Raw genomic sequence first — 9,310 nt, 5'->3', positions numbered from 1 at the left:
CATTCATTCATTCATTCATTCATTCATTCATTCATTCATTCATTCATCTGTCTTATTTTATGGATGGAAATAAGGGCCAAAGAAGGAAAATGACTTATCTAAGATTCTACACAAGTAAGGAGCAGGGAAACCAGTATTTGAATACAGATCTTCAGATTCCAAATCTAGCCCTTGTTTAATTACTCATAACTTTTCCTCTGGAACAGCTAATAGCCTATAGCATGAGAGGTAACAGAGGCCTAAATTTGGACAGATGGCATCTGTCCAGAGAAGAGAGACTAGACCAGGGCAGGAGATGCTGCGGATGCAGAATCCCTTTCTGACTCTAAGCCCATCCTGCGGTGTTCTGTGCTGTGGGTGACAACCAGATAATGTCCTCTCTGTGGGCTCACGATTTCCTCCTTGACTTTGGGCCCTCATGGAACTTTTACTCCTTAACATGTCCATTCTTCTGTTGGAGAGAGGGTTCAGTGACGGAAGCCTTCAGGAGACAGATAATGTAAGATAACGTTTTTTTTTTCCAGGAAAAGTATATTGACAAGTATTTAATTGCCGAATTCTTATGATCACATCATTTACAGCTGAACCCTCCAAGTCGGTTTTAACACTACTATTCACATACTATAACATGTTTGTAAACTTTAAATTCAGCAGATCTTAAAAGTGAATCCTAAGGTACAACTGAGCTTAACAGGTACTTAACAACTCAGCAGAAGGTCCTGTCACAGCTCTAATTCAAATCACTCACACGGTGTGATGGGATGTTCTTTACTCAGGATTGTTAGACAATAAAATACACTGAAATGCCCTTCAACAATTTAAAGGCAGTATTTAATCAAATCATTGTAATTAAGCTGTTTATGCTGGAAAGTTCGGGAATTTAGGTTGGAAATTCATGAGTTTGTTTTGATTCAATTGACCTTGCCTTTGGACCGGCTGGGGCACAACTTTTCCCAAAAGATAATCCCCCCCCCCAACATACTACAGGTAAAAGTCATATGAAATTATCAAGGTTTTCCCTATTGCTTAGTAAAAGAAGCCAGATTCAATCAAAACTTTCCAAGACAGAGGTGGAGCACTTTACCTCTGATAAAAATCTTGTAAAAGAAACAGAAAAGTGTGATAGCTCAGTTGTGGCTGTAATTATGACCATTCCTTTATTAGGACTGCTGAACAAAATTTTTAAACAGCCATTCATGATCAAAATTCTCTGGTTGATGAAACCAATTTAAATAGGATTGTTATGATACGTGTAAAAAAAAGAAAAGCAATCTCATCAGGAGAGACATCTCCTTTTTATAATAAATAAGGCGCAGACAGCTATTACTCATTGGTAGCCTTTTTAAGGTATGCTATCAAGTCTGCCCTTTCTCGCTTCTTAATGCATGCGAAGATCATTTTTGTTCCAGGGATATACTTCTTGGGGTTTCCAAGCGTTCCATCAGTGTATCCTCTCCCCAGGTGATACCTGTTGTTGTTGGCATCTGTGTAAGAGAACCCGGGAGACTGGCCCGTCTTTTGGCCAAAGAGGCCGTTCAGATTAGGCCTTGTCTTGTGCTTGCCCCCCTTCTTGACGATGTGGCACTGAGCACACTTCTGAACAAAGATCTTCTTGCCCTTCTCCACGTCACCCATGGTGAATTCGGCTCGGCCTGCAGCCCTGCACTCGCCCGCTCTGTCATCGCCTCGGGTGTGACTTGCACTTCCTCTCTTAAGGTAACATTTGAGGCGGTACTAGAGTGTTATATTTTGGTAGGGCAGGGCCCTTGAGACCTTCCTCCATATCATCCTATGGGGTCTGCCCCCTTTTGTAGTGCCTTTGATTTCTGGTTGATAGGGGAAGGTATGGATGAAGTGAAAGGCAGTGTGGTGTGTTGGAAAGAGTTCTGGATTTGGAGTTGAGAGCTGAAATTCAAATCCTGGCGCTAATATTAACTAGCTATGTCACTGTGGGAAAAGTAAACTCTTTCTAGTTTCCTCATCTATGAAATGAGAATAATAAGTATTCAAGTATCAATTTTGTGAGGAATAGAATGTCTAGTGTTTTGTGTTATAGAAATGTGAGTTGTCCCACACTGCCTCCTTGCCCCCGTCCTCTCAGTTGTGATCATTCCTTCTCAGGTGTTCTTTGTCATTTCTTTATCCAGGTCATGCCCTCTAACTATGGGAGTTCCAGAAGCCTCTGTCTTGGACTACCTTTGCCCCACTTCTTATTTCATTCTATGCTATCTCATTTGATCTCTTCAGCTGCCATGAGTTCAGTTATCATCTATATACAAATGATTCCCGTGTCTATATATCCAGCCCTAGTTTCCCTCCTGAGCAATAGTCATGCATCTCAAACCGCTTCTTGACTTCTCTAAAACTGCACATCTTGTAAGCATCCTCAGCTCAACAGGACCAACAAGACTCAACTTTCCCAGCACGTCCCCCTCCCTTCCAAACTTCACCTTCAGCCCTTCCATTCCCCCAGTCACCCAGGCCCACAATCTCACTGTCATCCTCAAGTCCTCACTCTCACTTATCTCACGTATCCAGTCATTTGCTAAATGGTGTCATTTCCACCTCCACCACATCTCCTGTAGCTGCCACCCTTGGGCAGGCCTTCATCGCCCCTCACCTTGATTACTGCAATAGCTTCTAACTGGTCTTCCTGCTTCAAATCTTGCCTTTCCCAACTCCAATCCATCTTCCACTCCATTGCCAAGGCAATCTTCCTAAAGCATGACCCCCTCAGCCTGCCCCCCTACCCCCACGGAACTCCAGTGGCTCCTTTTTTCTTCCAGGATTAAATATAAGGGCCTCAGGCGTGTCACGCTCTTCATAACTAGGCCACTTCCTACCTTTGCAGCTTTCTTCCGCCTTACTCCCTTCCACACACTCATGACCCTTTTATGTTGGCCTACGTGCAGTTCGTTGAACACATTCTAGGAAAAATTCCGTCTCTTGTCTCTGGCCATCCTCCATACCCTCAGTGCTCTGCTTGCTTCCCTTCACCTCTTAGTTTTCCTGGTTCCCTTCAAAATTAAGCTCTAATCTTGCTTTCTGCAGGAGGCCTTTCCATTTGCTGAATCCTTTCCTTTTCAGATTACCTAACATCTACTCTGTGTGTATGTTATATGCAGATATTTACATGTCTCTCCTGTTAGAATGCACGCTTGGTGAGCAAATGAGATCAGGAATTGTTTGCTTTTCTTCATATCCCTGGTGCTCAGCACAGTGTCTGGCACGTAGAAAGTGCTTAATAAATGCTTGTTGGCTGACCAATAAGCTGACTGTTACTGGGTATCTCACCTCAGAAAATAGAGACCATTTATCATCCCCTATTTTCTTCTTTATAGTCTCCAATGAGGAGACTCTTCTTTGATCTCCTTCCAACTTCTTCAGTAGCCTACCCCTGCAGCCATCCCTTCTTTCTAATATGTTCAGTCCCTCGCTATCTACTGGTTCTGTTACCTACAAACATACCCAGGTCTCCTCCATCATTGAAAAAGCAAACAAAAAACCTATTACCCCCTTCAAGCTATTATCATATATCTCTTCTCTGTTCTCCCACCAAATATCTAAAAAAAGCTGTCTGTTCTGATTGTCTTCACTTTCTCTCCCCTCAATCCTTTGCAGTGTAGTTCCTCAATTCATTACTCAATGACTTTCTCCAAAGTTATCAGTGATATCTTCATTGAATGTGATGACCTTTTTCTCATCCTCCCTCTTGATGTCTTCTGGATACTTTTTCCTCTCTGTCTCTCTTTGTCTCTCTCTGTCGTCTTCCTTCTCCCTCTGTCTCTTTCTCTCTCTGTTTCTCTGTCTCTCTCCTCGCATCTGTCTGGCTGCTCCTCATTCTCCTTTGCTGGATCTTCATCTGCATCGTGCCCACTGAGTATACCCTAAGGCCCTGTCCTAGGCCCTCTTCTGCTTTTTCTGTATATCTCACTTGTGACCTTATCAGTTCTTTTGGACTCAATTGTCATCCTTATGTACATGCATCCCAGATCAATGTATCCACCCCTAGACTCAGTCTCCAATCCCTTGTCACCATTTCAGACTGGATGTTCAAACTCAAATTTCTAAAGCAGAATTTATCTTTTTTTTTTTTTTTAAGAATCTGCCTTACTCATTGGGCAAAACAAAATTTCCTCCTAATACATGCGTAGTCCGGCAAAACCAATTCCTACATTGATCTTGCCTGAAAATGTATCTTTCTGAATTTTAAGTTCACCTCTCTGGCCGGATGTGAGTATAGTTTTTTTCTTCTTTTTTTTTTTTAAAGGCAATTAGGGTTAAGTGACTTGCTGAGGGTCACACAACTAGTAAGTGTCTAGGGCCTGATTTGAACTTGGGTCCTCCTGAGTTCAGAGCTGGTGCTTCATCCACTGTCACTCCTAGCTAGGGTTTCACGCACAGTTTTCTGGATTGGTGGGTTTATCATTACATCGACCAGAATTCTAAAGTTTCTCAAAGTTGTTTTTCTCTGTAATGTTGTTGTTATATATACACTGTTCTTGTTCTGCTCACTTTACTTTCTGTCAGTTCATAGAGGTCTTTCCAGTTTCCTCTAAAACTGTCCTTTTTTTTCGTTTCTTATGGCACAATAATATTCCATTACATTTATGTACCATAATTTTGTCTAGCCATTCCTCACATTCCAAATTGGGGCTATTATGATGAGTTGCTGTAAATATTTTTGTACATATAGGTATTTTTTCTTTGATCCCTTTGGGGTATAGGCCTAGTAGTAGTATAGCAGAGTCAAAGGGTATACACAATTTAGTAATTTTGCAGGGCATAGAACTAATTTTTTTCCCCCACAAACCATCCTTCCTCCAGACATCCTTATTACTGTTAAGGGCACCACCATCCTTCTGTTGGCCCAAGTTCATAGTCTTGCCGTCATACTTTACTCTTCTCCCTCACTCCACATATCCAGTCAATTGAAAATCTTGTAATTTCTTTCTCCACAAAATCTCTTGTGTGCGTCACCTTCTCTTCACTCATATAGTCACTGCCCTACTTCAGATTCTCAACGCTTAGGGGGCCAGCTAGGTGGCACAGTGGATAGAACACCGGCCTAGGTGTCAGGAGGACCTGAGTTCAAATTTGGCCTCAGACATATAACACTTACTAGCTGTGTAACTCTGGGCAAGTCACTTAACCCCAATCATGCCCCCCCCAAAACAAAACAAAACAAAAAAACAGATTCTCAACACTTCTTGACTGGATTATTGCAGTATGGGGATTAAAATTGTCCAACTTGCAATAAAAGAGCTCAGAGCCAATGGCACTTTATTAAAAGGTCCATAGTCCCCTCTAATGAAGTGGACCTCAGATTTTCCTCACCATCCGAGATATCCCCTTCTTCCAGGATCTCGTTTATATATATATATATATATATATCCAAATATGCAAAAGAGGCATGGCAAAATACAAATCTTATTGGCTGATAGACCTTGCTCTTGAGGGCCAAAAATTACATGTTAGTGGGGAGGGATTACAGTTTGGGAGAAGCATGGGGTATCTCCACTGACTCAGTGGTTATAAAATGGTCACCTCCTCCTGTTGGACAAGAGAGAATGGTCCAGAGGTACAAAAATAAATTGGGGGACTTTCCAAAACATCAAGGCATCCTACCCATGCTGGGTTTGGATGTAGAATTTGAGTAAAACAGGATGGAGATATCTTTGTCGGCATTCTTGTGGTTGTGCAAGTGAGCCTTATAACTTGATAAACAAGTAGTGAACATTAAGTTTGAGGCCCACTATAAGAATCTATGTATCCCTACTTGATTTATGTAGAATATCAAACTGATTAATACTGTTTGGAATAGAGTAGGAGTCCAAATGCATTATTTCTCACATTGCCCCCCCCACTTCTATCCATAGAAAGACCCCAGTCTTTCTTTGGAATGATACAGTTTAAATGCATTGAAGGCAATCCTCCTTGGGCAATGCAAAACCAGAAAGGGGAAGTCCCCTTACTGTCACCTTACAAAGGTGACATTAGAGAAGAGGTGAATGGACACAACTTATACTGATTATGTTCCATTTGATTAAACATTAATGCATAATATAATAAATATACAATAAACATCTGAGGTGACTCACTAACCAAGAAACACAATGGATAGGTACCTCTTAGTAAAACACGTCCTGCAAGATAGATATACATCAGGGAGTTGTGAACTGATCCAACCATTCTGGAGAGCAATTTGGAACTATGCCCAAAGGGCTATAAAACTGTGCATACCCTTTGACCCAGCAATAGCATGTCTAGGTCTGTATCCCAAAGACATCATACAAATGGGAAAAGGACCCACATGTACAAAAATATTTACAGCAGCTCTTTCTGTGGTGGCAAAGAATTGGAAATTGAGAGGATGCCCATCAACTGGGGAATGGCTGAGCAAGTTGTGGTAAATGAATGTAATGGAATACTGTTGTGCTATAAGAAATAATGAGCAGGTGGACTTCAGAAAAACCTGGAAGGACTTACATGAAATGATGCTGATTGAAATGAGCAGAACCAGGAGAACATTGTACACAGTAACAGCCACATTGTGTGATGACTGACTTTGATAGACTTTGCTCTTCTCAGCAATTCAAGGATCGAAGACAACACTAAAAGACTCATGAAGGAAAATGCTATCCACATCCAGAGAAAGAACTATGGAGTCTGAATGCACATGGAAGGTTGCTATTTGCTCTCCTTTTCCTTTGTTGTTTTGTTTTATTGCTTCATTCTCATGGTTCCTTCTATTAGTTCTAATTGTTCTTTACATCATGACTAATGGGAAAACATGCTTAATATGAATATATAAGTAGAGCCTATATTAGATTGCATGCTGTCTTGAGGAGGGGAGAAAAGAAGGAGGGGGAGAAAATTTAAGACTCAAAATCTTATGGAAGTGAATGTCGATAACTAAAAATGAATAAATTATATATTTACACACACATTGGGGGACCATAGGGCATTTGTTCAAGTGCAGCAGCACAAGCATTGTCTGTCCTACATACAGGTTCTAGAAATCTTTTGAGTTTATGAAAACAAGCAATATCCCTGCAGACAACACAAACAAATCCAGACAGCTGTAGCATAGAAAGTGGAGGAAAATAAGGAATCGGTTGACTTCCATGAACAAAGGAATTTTCAATCATTGCGGTCAGTGGTGGAGTAAAGGCCAAAAAAGGTGCCTGAAAAGGAGGATTCGAGGGTCCAGTCACTGCAGGCTCAGGAACAGGTGGATTAGGAATCGTTTGTGTGGCTTTCGAATCAGGAGGACCTGAGTTCAAATCTGGCCTTAGACAGTTGACACTTACTAGCTGTGTGACCCTAGGCAAGTCACTTAACTCCAATTGCCTCACTAAAAAAAAAAAATCATTTGTGGAGGGGATGATGACGATGAAGGTGTCCAGTCTCTGAAACATTCTCTGAAGCAGTCCTATGGTCCTCTGGAGATCTCTTCTTCTAGGAATACTGGAATGAATGGGGCTTCAGAGCAGCTTCTAAAGGATTTGCTTTTCCAGGGCAGATCACTTGCAGAGATCCCCTTCTCTGGTAAAAATCTCAGACAAAATAGATCTTAATAGAATTCTAATTTGCTATGATAATAACCAGGTCAGGTAGTGAGAGCTAGGTCAAATCATAATAGCACCAATATGGACATTCCTAGACCAGAGAATTTACATTTTTAGGTTAGCAAATTCAAATAACTGAAAAGTTAAAAAATTTTGAACCCAAATTTTATAATGGACATATATAATTACCTAATCTTGTTACAACCATTTATTAATACCAACTGAAAAATTATCACTCCAGCTATTTTCTTTTCTAGCTATTTTCTTTTAGCTATCTACCCCTCCCCTAGGAGGATGAGATTTTGCTAGGAAATTATTAACAGAACACTTTTTTTTTAAAACAATGATGACCCCTGATATAATAACAAATAATAAATAATAAAGTAAATAAATAAAATAAATAAAAATTCATTTAAAAGTTGCCAAAATAATTGCAATTGTCAGTAAAAGTTCTGGGATGGGATGTATAAATACATTGAGTAGTCAATTTCAGGACAGTGTAGATCAAATAAGTTGTTTATAATAAAAACATATTTGCCTTTCAAGACATACTCAACATTCAGGTGGTAATAATAAGCCCAAACAAAATTGGCTGTTTACCTTTTTAATGCTTCTTTTGAGTTTTGTATCTAAAAGTCAAATTTTCCATTCAGCTCTGGTCTTTCCATCAAGAATGCTTGAAAATCATGTCTTTCATTGAATGTCCATATGCCCCCTGAAGAATTACGCTCGGTTTTGCTGGGTAGGTGATTTTTGGTTGTAATCCTACCTCCTAGGGGCAGCTAGGTAGGGCAGTAGATAGGGCTCTGGCCTTGGAGTCAGGAGGACCTGAGTTCAAATGTGGTCTCAGACACTTGACACTTACTATAGCTGTGTGATCTTGAGCAAGTCACGTAACCCTGATTGCCTCACCAAAAAAACCAAACAAAAAAAAGTTAATTGTAATCCTAGCTTCTTTGCCTTCCAGAATATCATATTCCAAACCCTCTGAACCTTTAATGTAGAAGCTACTAAATCTTGTATTATCCTGACTGTGGCTCCATGATACATGAATTGTTTCTTTCTGGCAGCTTGCAATATTTTCTCCTTGACCTGGGAGTTTTGGAATTTGGCTATACTATTCCTAGAAATTTTCATTTTGATGTCTCTTTCAGGAGATGATCAGTGGATTCTTTTGATTTCTATTTTATCCTCTGGTTCTAGAATATCAGGACAGTTTTCCTTGATAATTTCTTTCTTTCTTTTTTTTTTTTTTACGAACAAGGCAATTTATTAATGGATCTGGTGTGGTTTGTCCTAATGTTTCTTGTTGGCGACTGCCACCTGTCTGGCAATTCTGTCCAGGTCTCTCTGTCCCTGAGGTGTCAGCTTCTGGCCCCCATCCTGGTCCTTCTACACCATCTTGAGGCCTTCCAGGGCTTGCAAGACCCTCCGGGCCACGCTCTTGGAGCCTCTGCTGAAGTGACTGGGCATGACCCCATTGCGCTGGCACCCGCTGTAGATCTTGGTCATGGAGCCCACGCCGGCACTGCCCCGGAGGTACAGGTGGAGGGCTGTGGAGGTGGCCCGGGTGTAGAACTAGTTCTCGTTGTAGGGTACCAGCTCCTTATGTTTGGCCAGCTTGACTGTGTCCACCCATTAGGGGGCTTTCAGCTTCCCTGACTTTTTCAGGAAGGTGGCCAGGGCCTGGATGAACTCCTGCTGGTTCACGTCCTTCACCGTGACTCCGGGCATCGTGT

At 41.1% G+C, this 9,310-nt stretch overlaps 2 pseudogenes; both read right to left on the bottom strand.

Moving 5' to 3' along the window:
* Positions 1-1,323: 1,323 nt before the first annotated feature.
* On the bottom strand, positions 1,324-1,635 carry LOC114030579 (annotated as a pseudogene).
* A 7,187-nt stretch (positions 1,636-8,822) lies between these two features.
* LOC114030581 lies at positions 8,823-9,310 on the bottom strand (annotated as a pseudogene).

This window comes from Vombatus ursinus, unplaced genomic scaffold (assembly GCF_900497805.2).
Source record: "Vombatus ursinus unplaced genomic scaffold, bare-nosed wombat genome assembly UNPS02014961.1, whole genome shotgun sequence".
Classification (NCBI taxonomy): Eukaryota; Metazoa; Chordata; class Mammalia; order Diprotodontia; family Vombatidae; genus Vombatus; species Vombatus ursinus.
Note: the sequence above shows the minus strand (reverse complement) of the source record. Positions and strands in the feature narration are given on the sequence as shown.